The sequence below is a fragment of the Palaemon carinicauda genome, chromosome 25 (assembly GCF_036898095.1).
Source record: "Palaemon carinicauda isolate YSFRI2023 chromosome 25, ASM3689809v2, whole genome shotgun sequence".
NCBI lineage: Eukaryota > Metazoa > Arthropoda > Malacostraca > Decapoda > Palaemonidae > Palaemon > Palaemon carinicauda.
This window is the reverse complement of record NC_090749.1, coordinates 2939003-2958950: the sequence shown is the minus strand read 5'-3', so window position 1 is coordinate 2958950 and position 19948 is coordinate 2939003. Positions and strand designations below refer to the sequence as shown.

At 53.2% G+C, this 19948-nt stretch overlaps 2 protein-coding genes and 1 pseudogene across 2 annotated transcripts in view; 1 reads left to right on the top strand and 2 right to left on the bottom strand.

Annotated features, from left to right (window-relative positions):
* The window catches only part of LOC137618610 (zinc finger protein 585A-like), a 152105-nt gene that overhangs the window by 36071 nt on the left and 96086 nt on the right, over nucleotides 1-19948 (top strand). The window lies entirely within an intron of this gene.
* The window catches only part of LOC137618611 (zinc finger protein 665-like), a 504971-nt gene that overhangs the window by 471441 nt on the left and 13582 nt on the right, over nucleotides 1-19948 (bottom strand). The window lies entirely within an intron of this gene.
* Nucleotides 9406-9524, bottom strand: LOC137619332 (5S ribosomal RNA; annotated as a pseudogene).

Genomic DNA, 19948 nt, shown 5'->3' with positions numbered 1-19948 from the left:
TGAGACCGAAAGACGCATTTCTTCACGCAAATACACGAGGAACTCCGCTATTGCTGGAATAGTGGCATCGAGAGGAGAGATACCCCTCCCACGACACCAACCACAGAAGACTCTCCACTTTGCCTGGTAGACTCCCGCGGAGGACTTTCGCAGGTGACGAGACATTCTCTCCGTAACTTGTTGCGAAAAGCCTCTCTCCGTGAGAAGACGCTGGATAGTCTCCAGGCGTGAAGCCGAAGCGAGGCTTTGGCTTTGTGGAAGATGTTGCAATGTGGTTGTCTGAGTAGCTCGTGTCGTGGCGGAAGTTCTCTTGGAAGCTCCGTCAGGAGCTGCAGAAGGTCCGGGAACCATTCCGCATGATGCCATAGCGGAGCTATCAGGGTCATAGACAGGTTGACCGATAGTCTGGTCCTGTTGAGCACCCTTCTCATCAGACAGAACGGTGGGAAGGCGTACACGTCGATGTTGTCCCACCGCTGTTGGAAAGCATCTTGCCAGAGAGCCTTGGGGTCCTGGACTGGGGAGCAGTACAGAGGCAGCTTGAAATTCAAGGCTGTCGCGAACAGGTCCACAGTCGGGGAACTCCACAAAGTCAGGACTTTGTTGGCTATCTGAGGATCCAAAGACCACTCGGTACTCACTATCTGCGATGCTCTGCTCAGACTGTTGGCGAGCACATTCCTCTTGCCAGGAATGAAGCGAGCTGATAGTATTATCGAGTGGACTTCGGACCACCTCAGAATCTCTACTGCAAGATGGGATAACTGTTGTGAAAAGGTACCTCCCTGCTTGTTGAAATAAGCCACTACCGTGGTGTTGTCGTTCATCACCACCACGGAGTGGCCCGCCAGGGTCCGTTGGAACTGTTGAAGAGCCAGATACACGGCCTTCATTTCTAGCAGGTTGATGTGTAGGTACTTTTCTGAGACCCTCTGGTTCAGAATGTGGGCCCCCCACCCTTCTTTTGACGCGTCCAAAAACAGCGTCAAATCCGGGGGAAGGACGAGAAGATCCACTCCCCTTCGTAGGTTTTCGTCGATCAGCCACCACCGCAGGTCCGCCTGTTCCGTGGGTCCTATCGGGACCAGAGAGTCCAGGGAATCGGAGCCCTGACTCCACCGGGACTTGAGCCGCCATTGCAGAGGCTTAGACACCTTCGTCTTAGCTGCCGGAGCCTGCTTCGGTGTCCTGCAAGGCTGCTGTTGATGTTGTTGCGGAGCTGGAGGCTTGTAGGGACGAGATGCGAGGGCCCTTTGGAGGAGCGAATCCTGGTTCGACTTCCTCCACCTCTCAGCTGTGCGTTCCATGTCCTTGGGCTCAAACAAGCTTCCTCCAAGGATAGAGGAGTGTCTGAGCCTGCAGACATCCACGGCGGGGACCTTCGGATGGAACTTCTTGGTCACCGCATCACGACGCTTCAAGATCGAGTTGGCCCACAGGTTGGTAACCTGGTGGGCCAGGAACTCGATGGAGCGATTGCCCGAGAGGAGGAAGGTCTCCAGGGCCTTCCTATTGCTCTCCTTAGACAAGTCCTCGGAGCGCAATAGGATGCCCAGAGAACCCAGCCAGACTTCCAGCCACGAAGTGGCCTGCATGGCACACTTCGCGACCTTCTCCTGGCTCAGGATCTCCGAAGCCGATAATGTCACCAGCCGGGAGGAGAGCTTCTCGAGCGGAGTTCCCCTTGTGAGCCCTTCCACAGAGTGGTGAGGGGAAGAGCTGAGCTGGACTCCCCCATGATCTCAAAATACCTCCTCTGCTGTAAACGAGGAGGTGGGAGGAGTCTGTTCCCGGCAGAGGAACGGCTGGAGGAGGCGAGGTCCGAGAGCTGAGCTTCGACCTTGTCTCTGGCACTCTTCACCCCCTGGGACCACGGCAAAGCCGCGCTGGCTCTCGGGGATTTCTGGGTACCATAGACTTGGTCTAGGACCGTATCCTTGCCTTCGCGAGGGGCGATCTCCGGGTCCTTGAACCTGTTGAGTTGCCTCATCAGATTCAAGACCTGCCAGAAGGCATGCTCAGACTCATGCTGTTCTCCTCCCTGTGGACTGGCAGCTAAGTCTCCCGTCCCCAGAAGCTCTTCTTGGGGAGACACGTGGACGTTCTCCCGGGGTCTGGTTGGCTCTGGACGAATCCGCGAAGACGACTTAGGAATCGTCTTTGAGTCCTTGGGTTCCCTCCTGGGCGGGATACAGGACTCCAGGAAAGAGGTCTGGAAGGTACCTTCCACGCGAGACGTTTCTCTTCCTCGAGGTGGGGTTTCTCTCATTAGTGCCGTGGGAGAGGCCCTCGCCTTCCTGGACTCTCCTGAGGACGGAAAGGCTTCGTCCACAGGAGAAGGAGAAAACGACCGCAAAGGGGATGGAGCCTTCCTGATGGACCTCTTAGGAGCCAACTTCTCCCTGGGAGAAGTCACCACGAACTCCACTCCTCTCCTTCTCTTCAGCGGGGGCGAGTCTGTCCTTGGCTTGAGTCCCAGATTAGCGAGTGCTGGCTTCACAGCCTGCACCACCGCTTTCATCAGGTGACCAAACCAAGACTGACGGGTGACGGACGCAGTGTCCGTAATTCCCGCTGGAGGGAAGGGGATTGCCTGATCCTTCGGAGTGGACATAACGGGGCGTACCTGTAAAGAAGAAAGGGAAGAATGTTGCCTAGACCTCTCCGACGACTCTTCCTGGTCCTGGGTGAGAGACCTGCGCTTGCACGGTAGCGATCCTGATGGCGATCTGGAAGTACGCGTCCCTGTCGCAGGCAAGAGCTGCGGAACCCGGCGAGAACGGGGGTTGCGCTGGGGGTCGCGCTGGCGCTCGCGCGATGGAGCATTCAAGGAATTGCGCGCGGGTGGCTGCTGGAGCGCGGGCACGTTCACGTGCGGGCGAGTGGGCGCGCAGATGAATAAGCGCGTGAGGGTAGAGGAGATCGGTGTCGGTCAGGAGAATGGTGAAGCACAGGAGATCGACGGCGCCCTGGAGATCTATGGCGCGTGGGCGAGCGAGGGCGCGTTGGCGCGTGATGGCGCGTTGGCGCGTTGGGGAACGATGGCGCGTAGTCCAAGCAGGCGATCGACCGCGCACACGCGAATTGGCAAGTGTGCGCGTCAGGGTCCTATGGCGATCCGAGTCATGGGCGCGTTGGCGAGCCCTTGCACGCAGGAGATGGATCGCGCGGGCGCTCAGGAGATCGCAGGCGCTCTGGAGAACGTTGGCGCGCAGGAGGGTGTCGACTCGTAGCCAGCTGGGGCGCAGGATCAGGTGGCGAGGAAACGCGCAAGGGCGAACGCTCGCGGACGGGCTCAAGAGATGAAGGCTAGTGGGCGCGCGGGTGCGCAGAAACTCTTGAAGTGCGCACCGGGGAGCGTGCGCGCTGTTGTGCAGGCGAAGATGGGAGCACAGGAGCGCGTGGGCGAGGCGGAGGAGTCAGGTCCTTGCCTGCGTCCAGATCCGAAGATCTAGGGCGGGTAGGCGTGCAGGGCGCGCATCAGGAACAAGGTGCGCAGGTGCGCGCTGACTAGCAGGAGATCATGTGTGCTCAGGAAACCGATGGCGCGCTTGGCGCACAGCAGGAACAGAAGGGCGCTGGATGCTAACAGGAGAGCGCTGACGACCAGGAGAGCGCTGGCGAGCAGGAGAGCGCTGGCGAGCAGGAGAGCGCTGGCGCGGCGAGTCTGGTGGCTGCAACTAAGGAGAGCGCTTGAGCGCTACTGCGCGCAAACGCGCAGTTGAGCGCGCATGGGAACCCTGACGCGCAAAGGAAGTACCCACACCGTGGGAGACATCCCTTTCCCCCGAAAGGACCGGTGCCCGTCGGTTGACGAGATTAGAAGGCGCCTGCTGCGCATCTGCGCCGGAAGTGGAAGCTCTGGTAGGCGTAGGAGATTGCGAGCAATCTGCGGAGAGGTCCAAGGACGTGGCTGCTACGGTCTGCTCCCAACGAGGAGAATCCTCTGCAGAGGGAGGCGGCGGAGACGAGTCGAAGAGGCGCCTCTTGACTCCTATAAGGGAGTCAAGACGGGAGGCCCCTGCGGCGAAGAGGACCACGAGCCTTACGGCGAAGGCGGCCACGAGGAAGGTCATCCGGGTCGTTGGTCCTCCGAAGAGGAGTCTCTGTCAGTGCGCTACCCCAAGAAGGAGGCGCACCCGCAGGAGAGACCGTGGGACTCAACTTCCCCTTCGAAGGATGTACGGAAGGGGGAGTATAGCCTTCAGCAACGTCCGCAACAACAGCAGCAGCAGAAGTTTGACCAGACCCGTCGGAAGCCTCTGCCACAACCATGTCGACAATAGACAGAGGGTCTACCTCTGCTATCACCGGCGATTGTTTGACAGCAGCCCCCAACTGGATAAGGTCAAATAGGGCTTCCTTGGAGGGCAAGCCCTTAAGCCCCAAGGAAGCCCAAAGCTGAAAGAGATCATCATTAGACACAGCATGGTCATCATAATTAGAATCAAAATCCTCCCCCGGAGGAGGAGGGGGAGCCGCCACGCTATGGGAAGCAACGCCCTCTCCCGCACCCCGAGATCGGGAAACAGAACAATGGTCTACGCTACCACTCGGCGGTCTCTCACGAGAGGCCGGCCGAATGATGGCTTCGGAGGAGGTTTGGGGGGCGGAAGAAGAGTCCTTGGAGCCTTCCTCTTTCAAGGCAGCCCTTGAAGGAGAAAGGTCTCTCTTGGACTTCTTACGCCGCCGGGCAAACCTCTCCCACTGGGAGGCAGACCACACCCTGCACTCACTACACGTTAAGTCCTTAGCACACCGTTGACCTCGACACTACGGGCAAAGGGTGTGAGGATCCGTCTCGACCGCCGACATGAAGGTACCACAGGGGCGGCCGGGGAGTCCAGGGCATTTGCGCATAATTGCGATGAAGGGTGAGGCCAACTTTCAAACACACAAAGTCTGAGAAAAAGAAAACACAGATTAAGGCTGTCAAAAGCGAAGACGAAAGACAGACACGTCTGCACATCGTCCGAGCCAAAAGTGAAGTGAGACAATTCACCGGTGTGCGGGGGGGAGGGGTAGCAAGCTACCCCTTCCCTTACCCCCTTAATAACTAGCGCAGGGGTAGTTAACCCTCATTAAAAATCTATTGGCTCGTCATTTTCAGCTACGCCGAAAGTAAACCCAATGTAAATAGCGTGGTTTGTATTTCGGTTACGGAACAAATAAGAATCACAAATTAAGTATGCGCCCTCCTCTGTAACAGAAACAGAATTATAACAGAATTATAATTATGTAATTCATCTAGGAATGTTCACAAATAGTAAAAACCACTGAAACCCGAAGGGAAGAGTTCTCCACAGAAAGCTGAAAAGTTAACAAATACAATTAGTTTTAATTAAAAATAATTGAGACAAATACACGGAAAAGCAACACAACCAGCACGGGAAAGAAGCTTCCGTAATAGAACGTAGTACTGTAGTAGTAAAAGGGTGAATGACCTCAAGTAGAGAGAGAGACCGTAGTCAATCTAAACTCCCACGTTCCCTTCGCTGAGAGTCCAAGTTCCAGGTAGGGAAGGAGGAACAGCAGAGAAAACAGATGAATGAAGAAAGTCCAGCGACGACGATTCCCCACAGCGGCCGAATTATTGGAGCCGAAGGAACGACCGAAGGACCAAGGTAGAGGCCACGCCCCATGACGTGCAACCGCGGTGGCCTGTTACTATGCAATGACGTTGTCGTACACTACACACACACAGCACAAACCTGAAAAGGAAACTTACTATATTTCTATACCCAAATATATACATAAACATAAAGAATGTTTACATATATATTAAATAAAAAAAAAGTAATTAAGTAAAGACAAAACATTAATGGCTGCCAAGCGAGGGTGAGAGCAGACACGTCTGCCCATCACCCGAGCCAAAAGAGAAGTGAATCAGTTCACCGGTGTGTGAGGGGGGAGGGTTAGCTAGCTACCCCTCCCCTACCCGCTAGTTTAAAAATCTAATGGCTCGCCATTTCAGCTACACCGAAAGTAATACCCCATGTAAATAGCGTGGTTTGTATTTCGGTTACGGAACAATTCTATTTTTGGGTGAGGTAGCCATGTCGTCCTGATGGACCCACCCTCTTTTTGACAAAGGATAATGAATCCCTCTCTAATATGCTGTATCTGTAACACCTAAGTAACGCTAAAAAGAATGACTAGATGGCGCCGCGCAGAGGCGGGCTGGCACTCAATTACAGTACAGTAGGAGTGTTGCCTTAATAACGGCTCTCCTATAATTCTTGCCACTTTCCCCTCTCGAAGCGTAAACGCTATTAAGGGTGTAGATAGCTATGCGACGTGTCAAAAATACGTCCTCTGATATTATGCGATATCCCTTTCAAAATATATAAGGGATACTTGCTCCAGGAGTTAGAATTCTGGATACCTTTAGTAAAATTCTCTGGGATATATCACTATAGTCAAATATAACCAAGGAAGCTACTAAGAAGGAACTTCCATCAAGACGACATGGCTACCTCACCCAAAAATGACAAATTCGGAGATAATTTGTATTTTTCCTAATCATACAAACCTTAGCTATTTACATTGGGTTTACCTTTTAGCATAGCTGAAATGGCGAGCCATTAGAATTTAACGAGGGTGTATTACCCCCACGCTAGTTAGCAGGGGGGTAGGGGAGAGGTAGCTAGCTACCCCTCCCTCCCTCACACAACGGTGAACTGCTTCACTTCACTTAGAGGTAGGACATGTCTTGGGGGACAGGGCTGGCGGGCAAATATGTGTAAATAGCTAAGGTTTGTATGGTTAGGAAAAATACAAATTATCTCCGAATTTGTCATTTATTCCGTAACCGAAATACAAACCACGCTATTTACATTGGGTGACTTACCCCTTAGGAAGGGTGGAAAGTCCCCAGCCATACTGGCTCTGGCTTTACCCGGGGACTCAGAATCCGAGTGAGTCACACTCGAGAAAAGGAGTCCCTGCACCTCATAAGTTCCTTGTTCCGCAAGGAAACGTGTGGCCTACATAAGCTTGTGTGTGAAGGAAGAAGTGTGACCCGTCCTAGGCTGTTGACCTGGAGTTCCAGAAGGAACTCTGGGTTAGGACGTTCTCAATACCACCTCGTCAGGGTATGGGGGACGCGACAATATTGACTCAATACTCGGAACACAAGGAAGCATGGTTTACCTGCTGAGGTTTGAGGTTAGCTATGCAGAGACCAGGATGCTGCTTCCCAGTAGAGGGGACGATAAAGAAAGAAGTAAGGGCCAGACACTTCTTTCGTTCATGCAGACTAAAACCTGATAACAATGCCCTCAACCTTCTGCTACCTGTCCAAAAAGGAGCCTGAGGTTAGACCAGCTGTTGTGTAGCCACCACAGAGCGATAGAAACCTATCGATACTCCTGTGGGTCACGTCCTGCAGGAAGCTGGCTGCAAAGGTCACTAGATGCTTCCAGACTCCAGCTTGTAGCACCTGCGTCACAGAGTAGTACTACTCGAAGGCGAGAGACGTTGCGATGTATCCGACCTCGTGCTGTAGGACAACATGACGGGAGAGGGTCTGGATTCAGGTCGAGATGAATGTCCTTGAGTCCGAGCTGAAGAGGTATACTGGTGACTCTCCCCTGTGTCCTTCTTGTGCTCCCAACCCGGCTGCACATGAGGACAAACTGCAGCTGTTCTTAAAGATAACCCCTCGGTTCATTTACTGGCAAGGAGGAGAAGGTTTGGGTCATCTGATACAGAATGGTGATTCGAAATCTTGAAGGAATTGGACTGAAGGGCCGGGACCCCAAGATTCTGAGTCTAGCAAACAACTCAGGAGCGAACCTGAACGTTGCCTTCCCTATTCCTTAGAAAGGGCAGAGTCGTACGAGACCAAGATGATTGCTTACACGTACACTGGCTGAGGCCAGAGTGAGCAGGAGCACCGTCCCTCAAGACAGAATACAATCAGAGGCCTGACGTAATGGTTCTTGAGAGGATCTCTTAAGGGACTAAAAAGTCCGAACCATGCTCCATGGAGGAGGTCTCACTCCGACTGGGGGCAGGGACGTTCGCAGCTTCGCATGAGCGAGGAAAGGTCCAGCGGGAAGGAAAAAGTTTATTCCTTTCAGCCTGAAGGCCAGGGAAAGGCTGAGCGACAGGCTTCACTGCCGAGAGCGGAAAGGAGTTTCCTCCCGCCGAAAAGCAATAAGTTCGTTATTGGTGGAGAAGAGGTCTAAAGGGAAGAGGTATCTCTCCCACGACACCAACCACAGAAGACTCTCCGCTTCGCCTGGTAGACCCCTGCGGATGACTATCGCAGATGACGCGACCTCCGCCCCGCGACTGTAGCGGGTTGTCTCTTCTTGAGGAGGAGGCGTAGTGTCTCCAGGCGTGAAGCCGAAGCGATGCCCCAGCTCGTGAAAGATGTTGTAGTGTGGTTGTTTGAGTAGCCTGTGCCGTGGGAGATGCTTTCCCGGGAGTTCCGTCAGGGGAAGCAGAGGGTCCGGAAACCGTTCCGCGTATAGTCACAGTGGAGCTCTCAGGGCCATCGAAAGGTTGACAGACTACCTGGTCATGTTGATACCCATTCTCAACAGACAACAATGGTGGGAAGACGCAGGCGTCGATGTTGTCCCACCATCACCGGAATGTATCTTGCCAAAGAGTCTTGGGGTCTGAGACTGGGGGGAAGAACAGCGGAAGCTTGAAGTTCCAAGCTGTCGCGATCAGGTCCCCCAGGCCAGGACTTGCTAGTTACTAAATGCCAAAGACCCCCAGGTACCCTCTATCTGCGAGGCTCTGCTCAGATAGTTGGAGAGAACATTCCTCTGCCCGGAATGAGCGAGCCGATAGTGGTATTGAGAGGATCTCAAATCATCTCAGTATCTCTACTGCAAGATGTGAAGGTATGAAAATGCGTCCCTTGCTGGTTGCAATACGCCAGTACCATGAAGTCGTCGCGCACGGAGCGACTCGGCAGGAGCTGTAGGATCTGTAGAGGGGCCAGACTACGGCCCCTAAGCATGCCTGAATGATGGAGAGGTATCCTTCAGGTCCTGACCATAGGCCTGAACCGGAACATGTCCCCCCCCCGGCCCCCCTTTTCTTTGAAGAGTCCGAGAACAGCATAAAAAATGTGGGGAAAGGACAAGAATATCCACTCCCATCAAGAGGTTCCATAGGTCAACACCCATTGCAGGTCTAAACGTTCCGCTGGTCCCATAGGGGCCAGCAAGTCCGGTTAATCGGTGCTTTGATACCACCGGAACTTGGGCCGCCCCACAGGGAACTTATCCTGAGGCGACCGTTCGGGACTTTAGACGGGTCAATGAGGAAAAGAGACCTAGGAAACGTTCCAAGGTAGGACTGAAAGCTCTGCTTGACTGAGAACAGGTACTGCGACTCTCCTCAGCCTTGCCACAGTCAACTGAAGGGAAGGCTCAGAGAAGGAGGCAACAGCATCTGGCGTCCCCAGGCGGTCACCCATCCAAGTACCGACCAGACCCGACGTTGCTTAACCTCGCTGGACGGACGAGAAGCGGTGTTTCCAACGTGGTAAGACTGTTGACTCAATATCATGGCTAGACACTCCAGATGTTGAGGCAAAAGTAGAGAAGGCTCCTAGTAAATTACCATGATCCCTCACCCATGGTAAGGATCCGGAAGCTTGTCCCGGCGTTGAAGAAGGTTGAACCCGAGCCTACCGGAGTTAACCAGACCTCCAAAAGGCGAAGGAGGCGGAAGCCTGCTCCTAAGCGGCCATGAGGAAAGCAGGGAGAGTTCTCTGGGGGAAAAACCTGCGATGCCACGGCGGGATCGCCACACCGCATCTTAAGTCTAGGCTGAATTCCAAGAGCTTCCTGGAAGATGGATGGAATGGAAACTGGAAGTAGCCGTCCTCCCGATCCAGGGCCTAAGGAGTCCTGCCGCCTCGTTACCAGTCTGATCGATTCTGCTGTTCCACGCCGGACGAAGTTTGTTCTACAAACTTGATCAGAGCTGAGAGGTCGACGACGGAATTCCCGTCTCAGATGCTTTCCTATGAGAAAGGATCGACTGAAGAAGCCATCGACGACCCTATGGAGGACCTTCTCCAAAGGCATGGATCATTCTACCCAAACGGGCAAAACTCTTGCCGACCCCATGGCATAGAGGTTCAGTGACACTGAATTCGTTGACAGAGACGGAGAGATGGTAAGAGCGAAGCGCGATATCCTTGGCTGATCACGGAGATCGTGCAGGAATCGGCATCAGGAAGCTGTTATCCGGATGAGTAACCTTAGGCATCCTCCCAACGTGAGACCTGCAAGGGTGGGTTGCTAATCCTAGAGTTTGTGAACTCTGCCGCTCCTTCTAGGATTATGCCCCCCCGGGAGAGCCTCCTGTGCCACCTGTCCCTGACTGGAGGGGACAGCTATTGGACACCTTGTCTTAGCTGCCGTAGCCGGTCCGATAACTTAAGCCGACGAGGCTGAAAGAAGAAGCGCTGGAGGCCTGCAGGGTCTGGAAGAAAGCGCCTTGGAGGAGTGAAAACGGAAGTCGACTTCCTCCGCACAACCGCTGTCCATGTCTCTGTCCTAGGACACAAACAAGCTCTTCCCAAGAATGGAAGAGTGTCTGAGCTTGTCAACATCCACGGATGAGACACCCGAGAGGAAGCCCTCGGTCACTGCGTCTAGATGGTCCAACATCGAGCTTGCCCGCAAGTTCGAAACTTGGCGACGAAACGCCAAGGTTCTTGAGCCCGAGAGGAGGAAAGTACCCATGATCTTTCTGGAGCTTCCTTGTACAAAAACCTCGGGTCGCAACCGAGGAGGGAAAGGACCTGGTAAGCTCCTTCCACGAGATGAAGAAGAGGAAGGGGTAAACCAGTCACCTCTTGCCCGACGGAGAAATCTCGAACGGAAAGCTCCCTGGCAAGACCCCTCCAGGGAATGACGAGGAAGGGCTAACCCAGGTTCTGGAAAGAAGAATGTTGCTCAGACCTCCCTGAAGTTTCTTCCTGCTCTTGCATGTGCCATGCTCTGCGTTGGTTCGCGCGCGGGCGAACGTTGGGGCGCATGTGCGCGGGGGCGCATGTGCGCGGGCGCGCATGCGCGTAGGCACGCGGGCACGTGGGCGTGTGGTCGCGCAGGCACGTGGGCGCGCGGGTGAGCGCAGGCAGTCGGGAGACTGATGGCGCGTAGGCGGGCGATGGCGCGTTGACGAGCGATGGCGAGTCTTGGCGAGCAATGGCCCGTAGACGAGTGAAGGCGCGTTGGCAAGCGATGGCACGTTGGCAAGCGACGGCGTGTTGGCAAGCGTTGGTGCGTTAACAAAACGCTAGCGCACAGGCGAAGAATCGCACGGGCGTGTAGGCGATCTCTAACGCGTAAGAGACTGGGGATGGTTAGCGCACATTGCGCTAAACAGAAGGCGCGCAGGTGCATCAGGAAGGTGAGCGCTGAAGTGAGCTGTCAATTCGGCGATCCTGGACGGTCATTAAAAACCGTTGGCGCCCATAGATGCGTGGCAGGAAAGGGCGCTCAGATGTGCGCTGGCGATTGAAGAAGGCTGGCGCACAGAAGGACAGAAGTAAAGGTGAGCGCTGGCGAGCAGGAGGAAGATCTACGGCAAGACTCAGCTCCCGGAGATCGCGGTCCACAGCAGGCGAGCGCTAGATCGTTACTGATGGTGTCCAGGGGACCTGACACGAGTGGCAGAACGATGGCGATCGTTAACGCGCAGGAGATCGCTGACGAGCAGGCGAACGTTCACGTGTCTGTGGTCGCTGGCGAGCTGGTGGTCGCTGGCGAGCTGGTGATCGCTGGCGAGCAGAAGGAAACGCGTGGAATCCTATGCGTAGAAGAAGAGTCCTTGTCCAAGACCTGAACCGAAGTTCTAGACTGCGCGGGCGAACGTGGGCGCACAGGGCGCGTAACAGGAACCAACAGGAACAGCAGCGACGATCAACAGGAGAGCGCTGACGAACAGGATAGCGCTGGCGAACAGGAGAGCGCCAGCGAACAGGAAAACGCTGATGAGCAGGAGAGCGCCTGTGCGCTAACACTGAGCAGGAGAACACTGCAGAAAGGCGCGCAGGGGAACCCTGACACGCAAGGGAAGCACCCCCATGGGAGGCAACCCTTTCGAAGGGACCGTTGTCCGTCGGAAGACCAATGTCCGTCGGAAGACCGTTGTCCGTCGGAGACGAGGCCAGACTGCTGTCCATCTGCACCAGGGGCGGAAGGTCAAGAAGACGTTGGAGATCGATCCCCGGAGAGATCTACGACGTAGCGGACGGAGAGCCTTACGGCGAAGGCGGCCAACAGCAACAACAGCAGAAGAGTCCTCCGAAGAGGAGTCTCTATGAGTGTACTCTCTCGCGAACGAAAGAGAAACACTTCGTAGAAGAGACGGGTCAGCCAGTGACCTAAAAAGAGCAATCCTCCGAAGAGGGGCTCCTGCAGTTGCCCAGCCCCTTGAGCGTAACTGCAGGTGCGACCGCTCAGCACAAAGGAGAAAAACTCAAGCCTGGACAAGAAAACTTCCCTCGAAAGGAAAGTTCCCCACCCAAAGAGGCGAGCCTCCTGAGTGTTCTAAAATGAACTGGAGAGCTGTCAATCGTCACGGGAGTACTTCCAGGAGAAGGGGAGACGCCCTTGACGAAGGTCTATAGGGGAGGCAGCAACAGCCGAATCCCCAAGCCTCAACAAGACAGCTCACTCCGTTGTCACATTACATAAACGAACTACATCGGTAACTGTGAAAATAAAAACAAAAATCCGAAGAGGAATCCCGAGGGAAAGGAACACAAGAATTACACAACAGGCACGTGCCCTCACAACCACTTACACTCAAGGAAGGAGAGCTGTAACCAAAACAGAATTATAACAATTATAATTATGTAACTATGTAATTATGTAATTTAAAAATGAATGAACACTAAAGAAAGAACGAAAACCCCGAAAGGAATCGTTCTACAAAGCTGAAAAATTAATAAATACAATTAGATTCATAAACTAATTGAGACAAAACGTACGGCGTAGCAACCCCACCCTGGAAGGAAGCTACTCAGACATAGTAAAAGTAACGTAGTAAAAGGGTGAACGACCTCAAGAGAGAGAGAGAGAGAGAGAAAGACCGTAGTCAAACTCGATCGCGACCCATGAAATTACACCATGGTGGCCTAACTGCCGAGGGCTCCACGGAGATATCGTACACTACACACGCAAGCACAAACTCTGAAAAGGAAACTTACTGATTTCTATACTCAAATATATACATAAACATGAAAAAAAGTTTACATATATATTGAGTAAAAGAAAAGTAAGTGATTAAGTAAAGACAAAACAAACAATGACTGCCAAGCGAGGAAAAAGACAGAGACGTCTGTCCATGTCCGAGCCAAAAGTGAAAGTGAAGCAGTTCACCGGTGTGTGAGGGGGGGAGGGGTAGCTAGCTACCTCTCCCCTACCCCCCTGCTAACTAGCGCGGGGGTAATACACCGTCGTTAAATTCTAATGGCTCGCCATTTCAGCTATGCTAAAAGGTAAACCCAATGTAAATAGCGTGGTTTGTATTTTGGTTACGGAACAAATAGATTGTTGGCTTCGCTCAAAATCCATTTTATGCCCCGAAGGCACCGTTGCCCGTTTTAAAACGGGGTGGGTTGGCGCCCACAGCGCATCAGCAGCCAGGAACGGCGACGGCAGGTCAGCCGGTCTGGTGGGTGGAAGGTCGGCGTGCCCTTTGTAAGGACGACCTTCCACCGAAGGAGATCGCGAACGGTCTGCGGAGAGGTCCAGAGATGTAGCTGGTAGAGTCGGTGAACGACGGCGAGGTTCCTCTTCGGCGGACTGCGGTGATGATGAACCAAAGAGGCGCCTCCTAACACCCTTGTGAGGTGAAGGAAGGCCTCTATGGCGAAGAGGAAGGCGGGCTTTACTCCTTCTATGCCCTCTGGGGGCCGTAGGGTCAGCGGGCTGACCATCAGTAGTCCTCCGAAGAGGAGTCTCTGTGAGTGAACTCCCCCGAGGGGGAGAATCACCGGCAGGAGAGACCGTTGGACTTAGCTCCTCCCTCGAAGGATGTTCGGAGGGGGGAACTAAGCCTTCAGCTACATCAGCAACATCAGGAGCAGAGGTTTGATACAACTCATCAGAAGCCTCTGCCACAACAACGTCGACGATAGACAGAGGATCAACCTCTGCTAAAGTCGGCGATTGTTTGACAGCTGCCCCCAACCTGATCATGTCAAACGAGGCTTCCTTGGAGGGTGAACCCTCAAGCCCCAAGGAAGCTCAAAGCTGCAACAAATCATTATCAGACACAGGTACATTAAAATCCTCCCCCGGGGGAGGAGGAGCTGCCTCGCTATGGGAGGCAACTCCCTCTCCCAAACCCCAAGATCAGTCAACAGAACAACGGCCTACGCTACCACTCGACGGCTTCTCGGAACAAACCGATCGAGTGGGAGCTTCGGAGGAGGTTTGGGCCACGGAAGAAGAGTCCTTCGGATATTCTCTTTTCAAAGAGACCTTCGAAGGAGAAATATCCCGTCTGGAGTTCTTCTTCCGGCGCCGAGAAAACCTCTCCCACTGGGAGGTAGACCACTCCCTACACTCACCACACACATTATTCTTATCACACCGCTGGCCCCTACAGTAAGGACACAAGGTGTGGGGGTCCGTTTCGACCGCCGACATATACGTGCCACAAGGGAGGTCAGGTAATCCAGGACACTTACGCATCGCAGAGGCCAGCTTCACACACTCTGTCAAAGGAAAAGCAAAAAAAGATTATTACTGGCTGTCAAGGAAGACGAGGGTGACAGCGGACACGTCCAGTTACCACCCGAGCCGAGAACAAAGCGAGCTCAAGCACAGGTGTGTGTGAGGGGGGAGGTAGCAAGCTCCTCCCTACCCCCCGCTAACTAGCGGTCGGGTAGTAAACCCTCGTTAAAATCCTAATGGCTCGTCATTTCAGCAACGCAGAAAGTAATTACCCATATTAAATAGCGTGGTTTGTATTTCAGTTACGGAACAAAGCACTACTAGTGCCTGTTGTACCTTATTTTGTAAGAGAGCTACTGCAGGAGAATACTGACTCTGGACTGCCTCTGGTCGGTGCTCATCTTACATAGTAGAAGGCTTGGAATATGACCAATGGGTGCCTCTACAGGAGTGGAAGATCCTCATAGTCATGGTGTTCACCGCTGACTTAACGAAGATACAATAAAATATTGCTCTTGCCCTGGGCTAAGACCAGAAATAACCAACATCAAAAAACTGTCAACTACACCGAAATAAAAACCTTTACCCACCAAAACTGACACTAAAATGACTGGTGAGTATTCCAGGTACATTGTACCCCCAGACTTCCCTTTAACTCGTCAACCTTGGTACAAGGCGAAACGTAGGTTAACAGAGGGAGCAATCCCCTATGTCGTTCCTCCCAAAACCATGCCAGCTACCTAAAGTGAACTGAGAGACTTACAATCTTCAAACACTGTCTCGATTTCTTTCAAATAATGCGTAGCAAACACAGATTTAGACCTCCAAAAGGCATTTGCAGGATAGCGACAAGTTTTGTCAAAAAGCGAGAGAAATCGCTACCGCTCGAACTTTGTGCGCTTTCACTTTCAGTAAAGGAAACACTGCGTTGTTAGCTTGAGAATGTGCTTCTACAATTAAATCTCTCAGAAAAAAGGAAATAGCATTTTTTGAGAGGGGACGAGAGGGATTTTTAACAAAGCACCACAAATGATTCGACTGACCTCTAATCTTCTCTGTTCTGCGGAGGTAATATCTTAATGCCCGCACAAGACATAAGAGTCGTTCTTCTTCTTTCTGGCCTATCAAGTCTGCCAGGTTTTTGAGAACAAAGTTACGTGACTGCGGATTAGAAGGGTTTTCGTTTTTCGAGAGAAAATTGAGTTCCACAGAGCAAATTGCGTCGCCTTGAGAAAATCCCACTCTTTTGTCCATCGCGTGTAGCTCGCTAACTCGTCTAGCTGATGCCAATGCAACTAAAAATAACGTCTTCTTGGTGAGATTCCTCATAGATGAAAAAAGTAACGGTTCAAAGGGAGGACCCAAAAGTCGTTTAAGAACTATATCGAGATTCCATGCTATCGAGCCCTTTGACGATTTGGAAGTCTCAAACGATTTAATTAGATCAGAAAGATCACTATTCGTGGATAGATCTAGTCCTCTTTGTTTAAAGACTGAAGCCAGCATCGCTCTGTATCCCTTAATAGTCGAAGGCGCTAAACTCTTAACGTCCCTTAAAAAAAGAAGGAAATCAGCTATTTCGTTCACAGACATTTCAGAAGAAGAGACTATAGTCTGTCTACACCATTTTCGAAACACTCCCCATTTAGACTGATATAGTCTGTTAGAAGAGTCTCTTCTGCAGTTCGCGATAGCTTCTGCAGCTCGTCTCAAAAAACCTTTCGCTCGGACGAGACTCCCGACAGTCTGTATCCTGTCAGTCCCAGAGCGGATAGTCCTTGGTGGAATCTTTCGAAGTGGGGTTGTCTGAGTAGACATTTCTTTCACGGAAGAAGTCTGGGGAAGTCTACGAGCAAGTCAAAGACATCTGGGAACCATTCTTTCCTCGGCCAGAATGGAGCGACTATTGTCAGAGAAACATTTTTGTGGAATGACACTTTGTTCAGCACGACTTATTAGGCTGACCCCTCTGATGCACTTTGCTGCAGTAGAGGGGCTTGAGTGTCTCAATGATGGGCTGGGCAATGGCGGTGGGGTAGTTTATCCACCCTGGCAGGCTCAACCATACCGCTAAGGCCAGTTCTGAGAGACCCGACCAAGACTGGACCCCTATAGGCCTTTTCCTTTATTTCAGACAGGCAAAGGCTAGGAGAAGGAAAACTCCAAAATCAAACCAAACAAGGCAACAAGGCAGGCCTTGAGATAATAAAAACCCGGCAGTCCGATGCAACCAACATCGGAGAAGCCATCTGTCTCATATGTCCTGAGCCGCGGTGAAAATGATGTGGGCCAAGTGTGTGTGCGTGACCGTTGCAACGTCACGACCACCCAAAACAATATACCCAGCTACTGGCATTCTGTCGTTTCCTCCACCCTTCTTCATCTCTATCTCACCAACATCATCATCATCACCACCACCAAGTCCTGAGGCAACAGCACCGTGGGTGAAGGGGGCAGGCCTGGATAGCTGGAAGCCCTTAGCCCACGACTGCACTCAGGCGGCGGGTCTAAGATTCAGTCGCTCTCTGGTGACGGTGCCGTGACACCAGAGTTCGGCAGCTGGACCCGTGACTGGGCTGGCCTATTGAGGACACCGCAGCCCACCCCACATGGGGAGGCCCCTAGAAAAGGTGGGGTAAACATCGGACACGGCAAACCCGTCTGGTCAGCTCACCGCGGCTGGCGGACATGCCACTAATGCGGTCGAAACAACAAGGAAAAACTATTAACCTTAGGTGCGTGGAACATCCGCACCCTCCAAGACGAGACGAACACCAACCGCCCGGAACGACGTACAGCCCTCGTCTGCAAGGAGCTAGCCCGCTTCAATGTTGATGTGGCGGCTCATAGCGAGACCAGACTACCCAAAGAGGGCAACATCAGGGAAGCTGGAACAGGCTACACCATCTTCTGGAAAGGCAAGGCCCTAGAGGTGCCTCGCATCCACGGTGTCGGCTTCGCCATCCGTTCCCAGCTGGTGCAGCAGCACAACCTCACTCCCAAGGCCATCAGCGAGCGCCTGATGACTGTCTGCATCCCCATCACGCGGGACAGACACCTCACCCTGATCTCTGTCTACGCTCCGACTATGACCTCAACCAATGATGACAAAGCTGCCTTCTACACCCAGCTCGACCGCACCATCCAGGCAGTGCCCACCAACAACATGCTCGTTGTGCTTGGCGACTTTAATGCCCGAGTAGGCAAAGACCATCCCCTGTAGGAGGGAATCATCGGCTGCCATGGCATTGGAAATTGCAACGCCAATGGCCAACTCCTACTGGGTCTGTGTGCAGAACATCAACTTGTGGTAACCAACACCATCTTCCACTTACCAAAGCGACAAAAGACCACATGGAGACACCCACGGTCTAAACACTGGCACACGCTGGACTACGTCCTGACCAGAGCCAGAGACCGAGGAGACGTCCGTATCATCCGATTCATGCCCGGAGCGGACGACTGCTGGACGGACCACAGACTCCTCATCTCCCGACTCTCCGTGACGACCCCATGACCACCCAGAAGGGCACCTGACAGCATACCACACCAATGCTTTGATTGTAGCAAGCTCCGCAAGCCACAGGTGGCACAGAACTACAAGGAGGCCTGCGAATGTCACCTCGCAGACCCCGCAGACCCCGCCCGTGGGTCAGGCCACTGTTGAGCACCACTGGACCACCCTCAGAAACGCCATGGCCCGTGCCGCGGAGGAAACACTAGGCTGCACCACCAAGAAACGGCAGGATTGGTTCGATGAGAATGATGCTACCATCTCTCTTCTCATTGAAACCAAACGACAAGCACGCCAGACTTTAGAAAACCAACCAACAGCAGCTAACAAATGTGCTCACAAGGTGGCTGAAGCTGATTGCCAAAGAAGGATCCGTGAAGCCCAGAACACCTGGTGGCAAAGTAAAGCTGCAGAAATACAGTTTCGCTGACCAACGTGACCTGCGCAGCTTCTATGCAGCAACAAAGGAAATATTCGGTCCCACACGGTCATCAGTGGGCCGCCTGAAGGACGCGGATGGGGCCACGACCATCACCGACAGTGAGGGCATCCTGGCCAGGTGGAGGTCTCACTTTGAGAACCTCCTCAATGACCAAGCAGACACCCCAGACGATCTCCTGCGAATGACCCCGCAGCATCCCGTCCGTCACTGGATGGCACTACTGTGCCACCCTCCATCCAGGACTTCAACAAGGCCCTGCAGCGCATGAAGCCCGGCAAAGCCCCAGGGCCAGACAACATCCCGTTGGAGCTCCTCATTCATGGTGGCCCCGGGTTGAGGAACCGTTTGATGCTCCTTATACTGAAAATATGGGAGACCAAGACCCTCCCCAGTGACTTCCGCGATGCAAACATCATTACCATCTTCAAGAAGGGAGACAGGGAGAAGGAGAACTGTAACAACTACCGGGGAATATCACTACTAAGCATCGCGAGTAAGATTTTCGCTCGGATTCTCCTTGACCGCCTCCTTATTCTCGCAGAAGACGTCCTGCCAGAGTCCCAGTGCAGCTTTCAACCTTCCCGCGGGACCACAGACATGATCTTCTGCGCCCAACAACTACAAGAGAAGAGCCTCGAACAACAACAGCCCATAATGTTCATCTTCTGGGATTTGAAAAAGGCCTTCGACAAAGTACCTCGACCTGCCATGTGGGCTATCCTCAAAAGATATGGCTGCCCACCCGATTTTGTCAAGCTGGTGCTTGCCCTCGATGAAGGAATGGTTGGGAGTCTGCCACCAGAACTCTCTTTCAGGCCCATTCCCCATCAACGGCAGCCTGAAACAGGGCTGTGTTCTGGCCCCAACGTGTTTCTCACTATACACCGCAGCAATGCTCAACGAGATTCCCCCAGACACACCCTCAGTCGACCTACGTTTCCGCATGGATGGAGGTGTTTTCAACCTCGCTAGACTCCGCGCCAGAACCAAGACCACCTTGTGTGCAGTGCGAGAACTACAGTATGCTGACGACAATGCCACCCCAGGTCAGACGGCAGAGGACCTGCAGTCGTTAGCTGATGCATACAACTCTGCCTACGAACGTTTTGGGATGCAAGTCAACACAGACAAAACCAAGACCCTCGTCCAACATCCTCCAGGACTGATGCTCTCGAACTTCAATACCACAGTGAATGACCAACCGTTAGAACAGGTGGACCAGTTCTCCTACCTAGGGAGCATCCTAACATCAGCTCCCACAAGCAAAATGGACGTGGAGAACAGGATCAGGGCAGCCCACTCCGCCTTTGGCCGACTCAACTG